The sequence below is a fragment of the Lissotriton helveticus genome, chromosome 2_2 (genome assembly GCF_964261635.1).
Source record: "Lissotriton helveticus chromosome 2_2, aLisHel1.1, whole genome shotgun sequence".
Lineage (NCBI taxonomy): Eukaryota > Metazoa > Chordata > Amphibia > Caudata > Salamandridae > Lissotriton > Lissotriton helveticus.
The window spans coordinates 398,955,766-398,962,288 of NC_136060.1; positions in this window are offsets into that span (position 1 = coordinate 398,955,766).

A 6,523-nucleotide genomic window follows, 5' to 3' on the forward strand; every position below is an offset into this window, starting at 1 on the left:
TGCGTTGTCTAACAGTGTCTTGAATAATAAAACCACCCTGGGAAGACAAGCACTAAGTGTTGTAACCTCCTTCTTTAGCCACTCCTCCCAGCCAGACGGCCATAAGTGGCGAGCCAGATAGGAGAGTTGGACTGAACCACCATTCGATACAGAATGGAGAACTTGATCACACAGATGAAAGAGGGGCAGGCAAAGTTAGAGTGGGCCATGGAACAATGCACAACCCAGGCCGAGGCCGACCGAACAGCATTCACCCAGGCTATACAGAATCAATCTGACAACCTCCTCAAATTAGCCGAGGGACAAACACAACTCATGACGATCCTGGGACAAGGAAGAACCACTGCTCCACCCCCTGGCACGGTAGTACCCCTCCAGAAGTTTACCCCTGGGGAAGACCCATTGGCTTTCTTCCTGAATTTCGAAAGGGCCACTAGAGCAAGTTCATGGCCCGGGGAAAGATGGCCCTTCTACCTCGCACGCCTACTCGTAGGAGAAGCACAGGCAGCCTACCAAATGGTGAACCGTGATGGAACAACTGCCTATGCAATAGTAAAACAATACATTTTGGACTGGTTGGGGGTGGACGAGGAAACGCATGGACTAAGATTCCGCCAGGAAAGAGGAACCCCCCGGGACTTGCCTAAAACCCTGTTCTACAAACTCAAGGAAGCTGCTGATCTGTGGCTAAAACCTCAAGAGGGCAACATAGATGAAATCATGAACAAAGTATACCTGGAGCAGTTTATCGAGGCTCTACCCTATAGTACACAACGCTGGCTCAAACAGCACGTGGGCCTGACCTAAGAACATGCTATAGAGATGGCCACTTGCTATGCCCGAGCACAAGGCAGGCCCTATGTGAAGGAACCGGAGAAAGCAACAAAAAGCAACGTATCTCTGAAGCTAGACAAGAAGCCCCAGAAAGGGATAAGCGAACCACCACGTATGCGTTTCCAGCGACCGGAGCTATCGAATATTTCTGGTCCTCAATGTTATGACTGTGGGGAATGGGGCCACATCGCACGGTATTGCAGGAAGAAAAAGGAGATAGAAGATGAGCCCATGGATGTGAGCTATGCTCCAAGGTCCATTCTTTATGCTCAGGAAACCGGGACAGTATTTTACGTAAGTGGAACTCTCAATGGGGCTTCCGTTAGGGCTTTGTTGGACTCCGGTTGTAAACACTCGGTTGTGCGACGAGAACTCATTGATCCTTCCTGTCATATACCTGGAAGACAATGGTCCAAGACCTCAATAATTTCTTTGGACTGGATTAATCAGCACAGAATCATCAAATAAACATTTAGGAGCATCTACTTACATATGCTCTATACATTCATGTAGCCATTAAGTATAAACATACGGGCATAAAATAACATAAACAACAGTCTTATCTAGATAATAGTTTTAATCAATTATCTACTGGTCAGACTCCATCATGATATTTACATTTGTAACACTTGTAACACATTACATATACCAAAGGTTGCCCCAAACGGAGCGTGCAACATAGCAAAAGGGTGCAAGAAAATGGTAAGTGTTTGAAAAAACAGAAGAATGATAAAAGTGATTGCAAAGAAATACAATTCAAAAATACTTTTAAACACACACAAGCGAATCTACAGGTCATCCAGCCTGTGTAAACCTGACCACTGACAGTTATGAAACAACTCCTTATTATCACTATTTTTTACAATAAATCAATCATAGATTGTGCACATCTATACAGTGAAAATTAGGGTCCAGGTATTTACAAAAACAGCGTCGACGTTTCGACTCGTCTTGTGGCCTCCCGGTTAATTATGCCTGGGCCATGCGAGTCTTCATCAGGACAATGGATGGGACAACCAAGGGTATAATAGGTGACCCTATAAAAGAGGAATTGGTACACCTTTAGACTGTCGTCACACAGAATTATTTCAAAGATTTATGCCCTAATCACGCAATACTTGCTTACCCAATGGGTGCAACTGGTACATATTCCCACGTCAGGACCAGACTCTCTCAGTCCCGGTAATCATGAATGACTTGTAAGCCTCAATCGCCAAGTTTTTTGTGCAAGCCGTATCTAAAAAGGTGATAACATGGAATTGTAATGTCCATATCATCATAACCCCCAAATTATGCTACCGAATGGGGCCAAAACCTCACAGTACCTGATCGCAGATGTAGGTACAGTCCACCTCTCCGACCGAAGGAAGCGTTATCAAAAAACGTAATTCTCCTATTTCATTTATTTACAATCTCTCCGTTTAGGGCTGCCAGAAAGCAAATGATTAAAATTACGATCTGGACGGCTGCATTATTTACATATGGAACTTCAGTAGGAAGTAGGTTCAAGTCTTACCACGTTCACGCACTTCTTGCACTGGGCCTCAAGTGGACACAGCGCTCCGCCATAACTGTCTTAGATAACCGACTCAGTGCCACAGTCGACATCAAAGAAGGACCATAGCGTATTTTTTACAAGTCCATTCAGGGTTTGATAAAATAAATGGAATTAAAGGGCCTAATTATGGATACACAAGTAAAGTTATTTACTCATAATAGACCCTCTTTGTGAACCTCGTAAGAGCACACTGGCAAGATGTGGGGGTTCGGCCATCTTAGTTTGGGAGACGGAGTGGCTGAGAGCATTATTCGTAGTGGCCATATTTGATCCATTCTACATCGTTCGTATTCACTTTTGCTTGTGCCTAGTCAATTACATACAGTATAGTTCATTGCTGTCATAGATAAACGGCTCAGCGCCGCAGTCGACATCAAAGTAGGAAAATAGCGTATTTTTTAACAAGTCCGTTCAGGGTTTGATAAAATGAATTAAATTACAGGGCCTAAATATGGATACACAAGTAAAGTTATTTACTCGTAATGGACCCTATTTTGAAACTCGTAAGAGCGCAATGACAAGATGTACAAAAACGGGGTTTCGGCCATCTTAGTTTGGGAGACAGAGTAGCTGAGAACATTATTCGTAGCGGCCATATTTGATCCATTCTACATCGTTAGTTATTTAATTTGGCTTGTGCCTACTCCACAGATATAATATTCAATTACATACAGTTTAGTTCAACAACCCACAAGCAGCCCGTACATTGAATTATTAGGCAAAACGGGCAAAGCAATGAACAGTCCCAATTATCCGGACTCGATTTTCTTTGAGACAAATTAAAAATGAAATAACATTGTGGCCCCCACATGCCCATCACTTAATCCATATACATGGGGGAAGGCAAGAATATCTCATAGTAAAAACAGTATATACATATATACATTCAATAACAGTATTAACCATAGTTAGGCAGTACATCAACAATGAAACACCATTCATAGGAGCGACACTTGCCTATTGATTTCCTCCAATTCATTAAGGCCCCTGTTCACCGTATCTAGAAGGTGTATCCATTTACATTCTCGTCTACTGAGGATGCTATTGAGGTTGCCACCTCTAGGATTGACTCTCACTTTTCAATAACCCACCACTTAATACTAGTGGGTTCATGTTCAAAAGCGGTGAAGTGTGCCACCAACGGGGCTCCTATCGTTTTACAACGTATGCGGCTGGTATGCTGGAGAATCCGACACTTGACTCTTTGAACAGTCTGCCCAACATACATAAAGCCGCAAGGGCACAGAATACCATAAATGACACCTGTGGTGTTACAGTTACTATGATCTTTTAATGTATACGTCTGGTTATTGTAGGTGAATGTAACACACTCTATAGTCAGAGCGCAAGCTTTACATGAGCTACATTTTTTTTATGTCCTGATACTGGAGGCAACCCCCATAATGTTGTCTGTGTAACCTTGGCTGGTGTTGGTAATAAGGATTTGACCAAGTGATCCCGGATATTTTTACCTTTCCGGAAGGCATGTAGGGGTGGTGGGAGTCCCCCTACTGCATCCTTAACCAAATGCCAATGGCGATTTATCACTTTTTTTATGGCATTGCTCTTTGTGTTGAAGGTGGTAACACATACCAACCTCTCTTCCTGTGTACCTTTGTCATGTGTGGTTAATAGCTGCTCCCGATGATCGAACCATGCACGTTTCCGTGCCTTCTTTAACAGCCGCATCGGGTAACCATGCTCACTCAGTCTCGCAATAAGGAGGGAGGATTCATCAAAGAAGTCCTCCTTCTTAGTACAATTCCTCCGCAACCTCAGGAACTGACCGAAAGGTAAATTGTCCCTGAGGTTGCGTGGATGATGACTCGAGTATCTAAGAAGGGTATTGCGTTCACTGCTCTTTCTATATAGGCTTGTGAACAAGTGACCTGACTCAACCTTAATCTGAATGTCCAGAAAGTTAATACTGGTGCTATCGGATTCCACAGTGAATTGGATATCCGTACTGCATGAGTTAAGCCATTCATGGAACCTGGTAAGAGTGTCCCTACTACCATCCCAGATCAATAGGACTTCGTCGATGTACCTGGCCCACATCGAGATATATTGATAGTAAGGGTTGGAATTACTCAAAACATGCTCCTTTTCATATTCACTCATAAAAATGATCGCCAGGTTTGGGGCAAAGCTTGCGCCCATTGCTACCCCCTTAGTCTGGACATAAAATTTTTCTTGAAACACAAAAAAGTTTTTGGTCATAGCTATACGTAAAAGCCCAACAATAAATTCAGTTGGTACCCTATGTGGGGACTCCCTTCGATTAAGGACAGTTTCAATACAATCCAAAGCTTCACCCTGAGGGATGTTTGTGTATAGGGCAATAATGTCCATAGTAGCAAGTAGAGATTTTTCTGGGTCATACGGACGTCCATCTACCAACTGTATCGTCAGCTACTCTGTCTCCCAAACTAAGATGGCCGAATCCCCGTTTTTGTACATCTTGTCATTGCGCTCTTACGAGTTTCAAAATAGGGTCCATTACGAGTAAATAACTTTACTTGTGTATCCATATTTAGGCCCTGTAATTTAATTCATTTTATCAAACCCTGAACGGACTTGTTAAAAAATACGCTATTGTCCTTCTTTGATGTCGACTGCGGCGCTGAGCCGTTTATCTATGACAGCAATGAACTATACTGTATGTAATTGACTAGGCAGAAGCAAAAGTGAATACGAACGATGTCGAATGATCAAATATGGCCACTACGAATAATGCTCTCAGCCACTCCGTCTCCCAAACTAACGCTTCCTTCGGTCGGAGAGGTGGACTGTACCTACATCTGCGATCAGGTACTGTGAGGTCTTGGCCCCATTCGGTAGCATAATTTGGGGGTTATGATGATATGGACATTACAATTCCATGTTATCACCTTTTTAGATACGACTTGCACAAAAAACTTGGCGATTGAGGCTTACAAGTCATTCATTATTACCGGGACTGAGAGAGTCTGGTCCTGACGTGGAAATATGTACCAGTTGCACCCATTGGGTAAGCAAGTATTGCGTGATTAGGGCATAAATCTTTGAAATAATTCTGTGTGACGACAGTCTAAAGGTGTACCAATTCCTCTTTTATAGGGTCACCTATTATACCCTTGGTTGTCCCATCCATTGTCCTGATGAAGACTCGCATGGCCCAGGCATAATTAACCGGGAGGCCACAAGACGAGTCGAAACGTCAACGCTGTTTTTGTAAATACCTGGACCCTAATTTTCACTGTATAGATGTGCACAATCTATGATTGATTTATTGTAAAAAATAGTGATAATAAGGAGTTGTTTCATAACTGTCAGTGGTCAGGTTTACACAGGCTGGATGACCTGTAGATTCGCTTGTGTGTGTTTAAAAGTATTTTTGAATTGTATTTCTTTGCTATCACTTTTATCATTCTTCTGTTTTTTCAAACACTTACTATTTTCTTGCACCCTTTTGCTATGTTGCACGCTCCGTTTGGGGCAACCTTTGGTATATGTAATGTGTTACAAGTGTTACAAATGTAAATATCATGATGGAGTCTGACCAGTAGATAATTGATTAAAACTATTATCTAGATAAGACTGTCGTTTATGTTATTTTATGCCCGTATGTTTATACTTAATGGCTACATGAATGTATAGAGCATAGGTAAGTAGATGTTCCTAAATGTTTATTTGATGATTCTGTGCTGATTAATCCAGTCCAAAGAAATTATTGAGGTCTTGGACCATTGTTTTCTTATAACGTATTATACCCAGGTCCAGTACTTTTGGGTTACCCCATTTCTTTAATGATATACCTGGAAGGACTGTCCATATCCGTTGCGTACATGGAGACGTAAAGGAATACCCTGTAGCCATGATCACACTCTACAATCCTTCCGGAAAGGGTATAGAAGTCACAGTGGTGGTTATGCCAGATCTTCCAGAACTTGTTATCATAGGGATAGACAACCCGTCTTTTAACACCCTGATGTTAGACGCACTGCAACACATAAATATCCATGATTCTTTCCTATCCTCGGAGCCTTGGGCCAGAGACACCCATTTCAGAACCGCTCAGTTGGATGACGCTAGTCTTACAAACGCATGGCAAACCGCCCAAAATGGTCAGGATCCTCTAACCGGAACGTA